This window comes from Nothobranchius furzeri, chromosome 7 (genome assembly GCF_043380555.1).
Source record: "Nothobranchius furzeri strain GRZ-AD chromosome 7, NfurGRZ-RIMD1, whole genome shotgun sequence".
In the NCBI taxonomy this organism is placed as follows: Eukaryota; Metazoa; Chordata; class Actinopteri; order Cyprinodontiformes; family Nothobranchiidae; genus Nothobranchius; species Nothobranchius furzeri.
In genome coordinates this window covers 77,691,246-77,702,351 of record NC_091747.1, presented here as the reverse complement: position 1 = coordinate 77,702,351, position 11,106 = coordinate 77,691,246, and the positions used below count along the sequence as shown (strand labels likewise).

At 44.1% G+C, this 11,106-nt stretch overlaps 1 long non-coding RNA gene across 1 annotated transcript; it reads left to right on the top strand.

The window, feature by feature from the left end:
• The first annotated feature begins 8,274 nt into the window (after positions 1–8,274).
• On the top strand, positions 8,275–9,060 carry LOC139070518 (uncharacterized). Its single transcript, XR_011521016.1, has 2 exons — positions 8,275–8,559; positions 8,654–9,060. It is a non-coding gene; the product is annotated as an uncharacterized lncRNA (long non-coding RNA).
• Positions 9,061–11,106: the final 2,046 nt, after the last annotated feature.

The window sequence follows — 11,106 nt, the reverse complement described above, 5'->3', positions numbered from 1 at the left end:
CCGTGTCTGTTTGTGTCCTCACGTCCTGCTGGACTGAGCTTCTCTGGGCTTTGTGGTCCTGCAGGAACCAGGAAGGAGCTGAACAGCAGAGCTCTGACACAGACGGAGCAAACAAAGGTTTTAGTGTTTAAATGTGCACGCGTTTGAAAATAGCTCTTTACAAAAGTTAAACAATAAATACTAAAATATTAAAGGCTAATAAAATATAGTCTAAACATGTAAATGATTCAAATTAACTTGAATATTTTAACAAGTTACTGTGCTGTTAAACTAAAGTAATAAAGACTCAGATTATTTACATTCAACATAACTTTAAGATTCACCGCAGAATAAAATTACGATGCGTTTGACCGCGACTAAAGAACGGATAAACATCGTAAAAGAACGAGAAGTTAATGAAAAGCGTAAAAGTCAAAGGAGGCTCTAAATCTGTAAAACGTTTATAAAATACTAAAATTAATTTAATTAGAAATATTTTTTTATTTTGACGGTTTCTTTTTTCCTGCTTCAAGACAGAATTTATGTTCCAACATTAAATGCTGTGTTGATGCAGGTTTTGCTTTACCGTCTCCGGTCGCCCAAAGCAAAAGGCTCTGGTAACGGAACTCTCAGTAATGAGACGGGGTTCGATTCCCTGCAGGGCCCTGCTGCTTATGCTGACTGAGACTAACGCTGTTTCACTACACTTTACCATCTACATAAAGATAAACTAGGTTCAGTTATTCATTTTAAGGAATTTTGTCATAAATCATCATAAAAATCTAACTTCCTCTAAACAGTGAAGAGCTGTTTGTCATACGTCACTAAAAAGATGTCTTACAGGGCAGCTCATGCCGCTAGTACGTCGCGATTAGCTGTATTTTAATCAACTTCGTATTCAATAATTACAGAAATTTGTGTTTACAGTTGCAGCAAAACGTCTGAACCCTATGTCGGAGTCGTACACACATTGTAACAAATGGTTTGACCTAAAATAATAACCTAAATCTATCTGGAACCGCTACCGGTCCTTCTGCACTCCAGACGAGTCCCGTTAGCATGACTGCAGCAACACAGCTAACTGTGTTAGCAAGGGGAAAAGTGATTTGGAAAGCCACGACACACTCACACGGATAAGATCTAAAAGAGGATCCACTTATTTCAACAATAGATCCTCCAGAGACCGACCTCAGAACTATCCTGGATTACTACAAACACAAGCTAGCGTGCTACTGCAGCATCCCATTCAGGAGGAATTATTCTGCTGATCTATCGATTAAATTTGTTCTGGAGTTATTTCAATATAAACACGCAGCGGTTCAACTGGCAGCACGTTGTTTTATCTATAGATTAGTGAATTATATTGGGACGGTATGATGGGGCTAATGGTCAGCTAACAACTCGTCAGCTGAGGGCTACAAGCTTAGAAATGAAATATTCATCTAAAGTAAACAAACTGAACTGATTCTGGTTCTGAAGATGTTCAGCATCCTCCCTGGAGTCCAGATCTGGCTCACTGGTCTTCTCGCCGTATCCCAGATCTGACCGATCTTGTCATGTTCAAGAAGCCAATGTGAAATGATTTGAACTTTATGACATGGTGCATCATCCTGCTGGAAGTAGCCATCAGAGGATGGGTACATGGTGGTCATGAAGGAATGGACATGGTCAGAAACAATGCTCAGGTAGCCCAAGGCATTTAAACCATGCCCAGTTGGCACTAAGGGGCATAAAGTGTGCCAAGAAAGCATCCCCCACACCATTACACCACCACCTCCACCACCAGCCTGCACAGTGGTAACAAGGCATGATGGATCCATGTTCTCATTCTGTTTACGCCAAATTCTGACTCTACCGTTTGAATTTTCTCAACAGAAATCGAGACTCGTCAGATCAGGCAACATTTCTCCAGTCTTCAACTGTCCAGTTTTGGTGAGCTGGTGCAAGCTGTAGCATATTTTTCCTATTAGTAGTGCAGATGAGTGGTACCCGGTGGGGTCTTCTGCTTGTTGTAGCCCATCCGCCTCAAAGTTGTGCGTGTTGGCTTCACAAATGCCTTGCTGCATTCCTCTGTTGTAACGAGTGGTTATTTCAGTCAAAGTTGCTCTTCTATCACCTTGAACCAGTCGGCCCCTTCGCTGACCTCTAGCATCAACAAGGCATTTTCACCCACAGGACTGCCGCATACTGGATGTTTTTCCCTTTTCACACCATTCTTTGTAAACCCTAGAAATGGTTGTGGGTGAAAATCCCAGTAACTGAGCAGATAGTGAAATACTCAGACCGGCCCGTCTGGCACCAACAACCATGCCACGCTGAAAATAGCTTAAATCACCTTTCTTTCTCATTCTGACATTCAGTTTGGAGTTCAGGAGATTGTCTTGACCAGGACCACACCCCTAAATGCATTGAAGCAACTGTCATGTGATTGGTTGATTAGATAATTGCATTAAGGAGAAGTTGAACAGGTGTTCCTAATAATCCTTTAGGTGAGTGTATAAAAATCTCGTTTACTGATCTGTAGATCCCCCACTAGTGTGCAGTATGCATGTGCAGCACAGGTTGGTGTTGAGTTACAGTGGCATAATTTGATAGGTACAACTCCACAGCAATGACACACACACACACACACACACACACACACACACACACACACACACACACACACAGTCATTTACATTTTTATTAGGGCTGCACGATAAAAGGAACACCTGCAATATTCGATAACAGTGATTAATATTGCGATGATGATATTACTTGCGATAAATAAAAACTTAACTCAGGAACAAAAATAATCAAAATCAAAGAAATAAAAAAATTGTAAAAATGAGAAAATTGTAGCAAAAGATGTGAGGAAAGGGAAAAATAAAATGAAGAAGAAAAGGCGATCAGTGGATCCCAGGAAAAGTAGAATCAGCAAAAAGAGCAGAACAAAGCTAACTCAGGTGTTTGCTAACCATCAAAATGAAGTGCTGCCTGCCTCGGGGGCGGGCATCTAACCTGTGAGAACCCACCAATTTGGCCAAATGGATGAAGAGCTCTATTTGATTTGTTAAAAAAACATAATACTTCCGTTTGATTGACAGAATGCGTTATGTTTAGCAAACATTTGAGCTGACCATTTGTTGCGATATTTATCTGTTCTTTGCGATATGCTGACATCACAATAACGATATATTTACGATATTAATCAATTAATCAATTTCCCTCTGGGATTAATAAAGTATTTTTGAATTGAATTGAATTGAATATATTGTGCAGCCCTAATTTTTATCAACATGTGTGTTTTAAACAGGAAAAACATTACTGTGTTTTGATGTAACAATAAATGTATAAATTATTTTAATAAAAAATAAACGCACCAGGAGTTTATTTCCTGACATTTTTGTTACATTGTGATGTCAGTGGAGTAAGAGTGGTGCTGCATCCGTCCATCTCAAACCACCTACAGGTGCTGTAAACTCCACCTTTCTCCTACAGGGGGCGCTGTAACACCAACACAACAGCTGTGAGAAGCAGGGGTGCCTCATTTTAGTCACAGATTTGTAGGAATAAAATCTGAATTTTCTGCCATTTTACTCTTTATAATCAGTTCTATGTAACCTTGCATAATAATCACTGGATTTTCTAGTTTTATACATTTCTCCTCACATAAAAAAGAACATGTTGGTTGTCCTGAGTAACCGGATGTCACGATGTAGGAGGTGGAGATGATGGACCATGTGTGGTGGGCTGAGCAGGAGGTAAAAATGCAGGCTTCAGTAAAGTAAAAATGGTTTAATGGCAGGATGGGACGAACAGGAACACCAGCAGACAACAACAATGAACTGACACAGGACAGGAGCAAACAGGTGGTTTAAATACAGAGGGCTAATCAGGGGAACATGGGCAGGTAAACGAGGGACAGGTGACAACAATAAGGGCAATCACGGCAGGAGAGGAACACAGTCAGGCAGGCAGGGGCAGATCGTGACACCGGATCAATCATGTGCCTTTATTTTTCTTTGAATAAAACTAAAATCAGGGCATCAGACGTTTGTTCTTTAACAGTAAGACATCAATGACGAGGCCTCCTAACACACTTTGTTTTGTAGAGATGCAGGATTGTTTATGGTTGTGTAATTACGCTCCTTGTGTTGTCTCTGTCCTACGTTTGCCTTTCTGACTGAATGAACGACTTCCTTTTCCTCTGAAACTTAAAGTGAGGGTCAAGCATCGACATGGGTGGAGACGTATTTCATCCACACTTCCTGTTAGGAAAACGCTTCTGAAAGAAGCGTCTCCTGGCGGACCGAGAGAGCAGCACTGAGGCAGTGATAAACCGCACATGTGTACAGCACCATTAGACACTCATCTATACAGGTTATCAGCAATAATAAGTTAATTTGGGTGTTACTTGCTCTCTTAAAATATCTTTTAAATGGGATTTTGCAGTATTTTACAGTGATCTGGAGTCCTGTCTGTTTAATTACATTGTTACTGTTTCTGTATAAACGTATTCTTTTAATTGTATTGTTCGCATTGAAAGGTGTTTAATGATATGAATCAAACCCCAATCTCCTGCTGGAGCCTGTGGCGGGGTGCTGCACCCTGGATCTGACCCAGGTTTAAGCTCTCCCCGCTCATTGGGAGGGCTGCCATTATCGATATACCGTAAATCCTTCACCGCTCTATAGTGACTTGTTAAGCCTGTCATCGACTAGTTGCTGTCACGTGATAATGACCGGCAAGATGCAGTCCACGGAAAAGACAGCAGCCTGCTGTCAGCAGGTGACAAGCTCCTGCGCGTCGGGAGGCAACGCGCTGTGCCAGAGCGTCGGTACCGACACCCGCCGTAAAACAGACATTTAACCAAATTGTGACGTTTACCCTCTTGCAATTTAACCTTCCCCTCACCCCCATCCTAACCTTAACCAGCTTGCGCATGCAAAGCTCTGATTGTTGACGCGCTCCAGACATCTGTGTCCTGAGCACGGCCACAGTAACATTATCAAATCAGGTGTCGCCACTTCAAAAACTAATTTAACACGCGATCGTTCATGTCGGCTCATTTCCTTTTATGTTTTCTGTCTTTTATTCTTTTATTTGTGTCTGATGCCTTTCGCTGCTGTGGAGCGGGGCGCATCACCTTGTCCTCTGGTGACGCACCTCACTGATGCGGCCGCCAAGCAGCGAACACTCCGCTGTTTTTGCGGTCGGTAGATCTTTTAGAACTGCAGTTCAAAGGAAACTCATAAGGTCAATATAAATAAGATAAGATAACCTTTATTAGTCCCACAAGTGGGAAATTTGTTTCGTTTACAGTCAAAGTAAAAGTAAAGTAAACGTTATGCAGCAGAGGGAGAAAACACTAAAATACAATAAGTTCGATCTTAATGAGATAAAATAAACTCAATACAATAGATAATATATACCTTAAGAATGGAGTAAAAAATAACCATACTATATACAGCTTAGAAATACAGAGCACACTTCATCCAACAGATTTGTTGTAGAGTCTGACAGCAGTGGGGAGGAAAGACCTCCGGAATCTCTCTGTCCCACACCTTGGGTGCCGCAGTCTCCCACTAAAGGAGCTGCTCATAGCTGTCAAAGTCACCTGCATGGGATGGGAGATATTATCCAACAGGGAAGACAGTTTAGCTGTCATTCTCCTGTCACTAACCACCTCCACAGGGTCCAGGGGGCATCCTAGAACAGAACTGACCCTGCAGATCAGCCTGTTCAGCCTCTTCCTATCCCCCGCAGAGATGCTGCTGCCCCAGCAGACCACACCATAAAAGATGGCCGAGGCCACCACAGAGTCATAAAAGGTCTTCAGGAGAGGGCCCACAACTCCAAATGACCTCAGTCTCCGTAGTAGGTAAAGCCTACTCTGCCCTTTTCTGTACAGGGCATCTGAATTATGAGTCCAGTCCAGTTTATTGTTCAAATGGACCCCAAGATACCTGTAACTGTCCACAGTCTTAATATCCATGCCCTGTATGCTCAATGGTTGAAGCGAGCAATGCTTATGCCTACGAAAGTCTACCACCAGCTCCTTAGTTTTGCTGGCATTAATCTGTAGATAGTTCAACTGGCACCAGTCCACAAAATCCTGAGTCAGTCTCCTGTACTCCTTGTCATCCCTATCCTTGATGAGACCTACAATCGCAGAGTCATCCGAGAACTTCTGCAAGAAGCACTGAGTAGAGTTATAGGAGAAGTCCGCAGTATAGATGGTAAAAAGGAACGGAGCCAGAACCGTTCCCTGGGGGGGGGCCCGTGCTGCAGACGACACTATCCGACACACATCCCTGAGTCCTCACATACTGTGGTCGGTCAGAAAGGTAGTCCAGAATCCAGGTAGCGAAGTGATGATCCACTCCAGCGTTCACCAGTTTGTCCTTCAGAACCGAGGGAAGAATGGTATTGAAGGCACTGGAGAAGTCAAAAAACATGATCCTCACAGTACTCCCAACAGTCTGCAGGTGAGCGAGCGAGCAATGCAGGAGGTGGATGACCACATCATCAGCACCAATGCCAGTTTGATAGGCAAAATGAACCCAGGTAGCAGTTTTTCTTTAGGATTGAGAGGAGATGCAGGAAGATAATAAACAGGCAGGACAGAAAAATAGTCAAATGAAAACAAGTTACATGCTTTCGTTCTTTTTAAACACAGAAACAGTTTAGTTTACCTGTTTTGTAGCTACAGAAAAACAGAAAGCAAAGAACAACCCAAAAAAAAGAACCAGAAACCCAGAAAGACAAGAACCAAAACCAGTGATAACCCTACCATACCTCAGAGGCATAACGGAAAAAATAAGAGCAACAATGAAAAAACAACATAAACACACCATCAAAGCCATACACAACAGTTAGAAACAAACTAGTGCACCCAAAAGACAAAATATCAGCTGGACAAAAATGTGGAGTCATTTACGAAATCCCATGCAAACTCTGCAATAAAACATACATAGGAGAAACCGGACGCCAAATCATCACACGAACAATAGAACATAGAAAGGAGTGCGAGAAAGAGGCGAGTAGAAAACACACAAGAGCAGCAAAAGAAGAAGCAGAAAGTACAATAAAGAAGTCAGCCGTAACAGATCATTGCGTAAGAGAAAACCATATAATGGACTGGGACAACACACGGATCATAACCACTGAACAACAAAAATACAAAAGATGGATCAAGGAAGCAATCGAGATAAGGAGACGTGGATGTGGGACCATGAACAAGGACGACGGAGTTTACACGCTGGACCACGTATGGGACTGCATCGTCGGAGAGGGGAGAGCGGGCAGTAGAGGGCGACAACGTCCTCTGCTGCCCGCAGATAAACGGAGAAGGAAGTGACGCGCCACCATCAGCGTCAGCCTGAAGAAGCTGGCAGCCGTCGGCGAAACTGTAGCGTCAATAACAGGTAAACAAAACTGTTTCTGTGTTTAAAAAGAACGAAAGCATGGAATTAGAACCACGAAACAGCAAGAACACACCTAAGATGTTCAGAGGAAAACAAGTTAGTTTTTGTACCTGGTGGTTGCAACAAACAGACACCATTGAAGGTAATCAGAAGTGAGGAACAGAAAATGAAATAATTATTTTAATGTTTAGAGCAGCAGGAACTCTGAGAGGCTGCAGGCGCATCAGTGAGTTTGTGGCCGCTGCGCAGGGGGAGGGGGGAGAGGGCTGAAGCAGAAACTACCGTTGTTAAAAGAAATGTGTTTCCTCCGAGGCCTCCGAGGGCCCGTCGCCCCCTCTTCTGCCGCAGGCGCCGGCCTCCCAGGGCCCGTCGCCTCCTCTGCCGGCCTCCAGGGGCCTGTCGCCTCCTCCGCAGGCCTCCAAGGGCCCGTTGCCTCATCTGCCGCAGGCGCCGGACTCCACGGGACCGCCGCCTCCTCTGCCGGCCTCCAGGGGCCTGTCGCCTCCTCCGCCAGCCTCCAAGGGCCCGTCGCCTCATCTGCCGCAGGCGCCGGCCCCCGGACTCTGCTGTTCCCTGCCACCTCTCCATCGTCCTCTTGGCCCTCCCTCTGGGTCCCCCTCCCCCCGCCCTGCTCCTGGTTCCTGTGGGCATCTGCGATCCGTCCTTTAGGAGGGGGGGGGGGGGGGGGTACTGTCACACCCTGTCCTGTCTTCTCCTAGGTTGTAGTCTGTGTCTCCGTTAATTGCTCCCACCTGCCTCTTGTTTCCCAATCACCATAGCTCCCGTTCCTCATGTATTTGAACCCCTTCTGTTCTGTGTTCCTTGTGGTGTCATTGTTCCAGTGTCAGCGTGCGTCCTAATAAACCTGTGGAATTAATCCTACCTGTCTGCCTGCTTCCTCCCCGGTCTGGATCCTCGCCTTAGCTCCGCTTCACTCCGCGCACGTCGCGATATACATAACCCAAACCAATATTACTCAAGGGGAACCTCGTACACATTAAGGCTCCTTGTCATGAGCCGGGGTGAGTACTCCTGTTCTCTTAACCATCTGTGAGTCTCTTGCCAGGAGAGGGAGAGGCCCAGCTGTTCCTGATCAGCAATCAGCGGGGTGCTTTCCTATTTAAGGTGGATGGTGGACACAATTCGACGCCGGAAGATTGCCTCAGTTTTGGTAGTAACCAGCCACTCGTGTTACCTCTAGTGTTCCTAGGATTAATGTTATTTCGTTGTGTTTTTGCTCTTATATTGGATTTACCATTCTTCAGGATTCCTGTCGACCTCATTGGATACTGACCTCTACTCCAGGATTCTGATATTCAACACACGGACCAGGATTTGGATATTCAGCACACGGACCTTATCACCACCCTCCATAACCCACCTCTCATCTCACCCAGTGCCCCATCCACCAGGACGCCCTGCTTCTCTCCACCTCTGCTCCCTCTCCTGCGCTTCCCCCGGCTCTCTACCTCTCCCTCCTCCAGCCAACACATACACCCACCACAGGAAGTCTGCTGAACACCTCTGCCTGCCTACAATGGATTTTGAAACCAGAACCTATGCTCACCTGTGTTCTCCCTCCTCCAGACGCTGAGCTGTTGTTGCAGGTCCAACCACAGACTTATCTGTGCACCTTAAGTTCCTCCTTATAAATAAATAATTTTTTCCATCAGTTTTCGGTCAGTGTTGTATTCTGCATGTCTTGGGTTAAGTACCTTCCTCCAAACATGACACTCTTCTTCAAAGAGCAAATCTGTTCAGCACATTCTGACAGACAGACCACCATTCTTCTGTCATGTTGCTGTACAGGACATTTTTAGAGTTTTTCTTTTTAAAGATAAATAGGATTACATTTACAGTGGGGCAAAAAAGTATTTAGTCAGCCACCGATTGTGCAAGTTCTCCCACTTAAAATGATGACAGAGGTCAGTAATTTACATCATAGGTACACTTCAACTGTGAGAGACAGAATGTGAAAAAAAATCCATGAATTCACATGGCAGGATTTTTAAATAATTTATTTGTAAATCAGGGTGGAAAATAAGTATTTGGTCAATAACAAAAATTCAACTCAATACTTTGTAACATAACCTTTGTTGGCAATAACAGAGGTCAAACGATTACTATAGGTCTTTACCAGGTTTGCACACACACAGTAGCTGGTACTTTGGCTCATTCCTCCATGCAGATCTTCTCAAGAGCAGTGATGTTTTGGGGCTGTCGCCGAGCAACACAGACTTTCAACTCCCTCCACAGATTTTCTATGGTGTTGAGGTCTGGAGACTGGCTAGGCCACTCCAGGTCTTTTGACTGCTTCTTACGGAGCCACTCCTTTGCTGCCTGGGCGGTGTGTTTGGGATCATTGTTGTGTTGGAAGGACCAGCCATGTTTCATCTTCAAAGCTCTCACTGATGGAAGGAGGTTTTGGCTCAGAATCTCACGATACATGGCCCCATTCATTCTTTCCTTAACACGGATCAGTCGTCCTGTCCCCTTAGCAGAAAAACAGCTCCAAAGCATGATGTTCCCACCCCTATGCTTCACAGTAGGTATGGTGTTCTTGGGATGCAACTGAGTATTCTTCTTCCTCCAAACACGACGAGTTGAGTTTATACCAAAAAGTTCTACTTTGGTTTCATCTGACCACATGACATTCTCCCAATCCTCTGCTGTATCATCCATGTGCTCTCTGGCAAACTTCAGACGGGCCTGGACATGCACTGGCTTCAGCAGCAGAACACGTCTGGCACTGCAGGATTTGATTCCCTGCCGTTGTAGTGTGTTACTGATGGTGACCTTTGTTACTGTGGTCCCAGCTCTCTACAGGTCATTCATCAGGTCCCCCCGTGTGGTTCTGGGATTCTTGCTCACCGTTCTCATGATCATTTTGACCCCACAGGATGAGATCTTGCGTGGAGCCCCAGATCGAGGGAGATTATCAGTGGTCTTGTATGTCTTCCATTTTCTGATAATTGCTCCCACAGTTGATTTTTTCACACCAAGCTGCTTGCCTATTGTAGATTCACTCTTCCCAGTCTGGTGCAGGTCTACAATTCTTTTCCTGGTGTCCTTCGAAAGCTCTTTGGTCTTGGCCATAGTGGAGTTTGGAGTCTGACTGTTTGAGGCTGTGGACAGGTGTCTTTTATAAAGATAATGTGTTCAAACAGGTGCCATTAATACAGGTAACGAGTGGAGGACAGAAAAGCTTCTTAAAGAAGACGTTACAGGTCTGTGAGAGCCAGAGATTTTCCTTGTTTGAAGTGACCAAATACTTATTTTCCACCCTGATTTACAAATAAATTATTTAAAAATCCTGCCATGTGAATTCATGGATTTTTTTTCACGTTCTGTCTCTCACAGTTGAAGTGTACCTATGATGTAAATTACTGACCTCTGTCATCATTTTAAGTGGGAGAACTTGCACAATCGGTGGCTGACTAAATACTTTTTTGCCCCACTGTTTAGTGCAATACTTTCACATTATCATTTTCCCACACTTCTGTATACCTGTATTTTGTTGTTTTTCAATAAAGAATGACAAATTATTTAAGTTTGGTTTTTGTTGCACACAAATATATATCTGTAAAAAAATATCTACAAAGCTAATGTTTTCATAACAAGTATGATTGGGTTTTGCAATACGGCACTCTGTTTATTTTAGTAAGATTTTTAAACCAAGTAAAGTTAGTAAAGAACACATTTCTATTGTCTGCTAAGA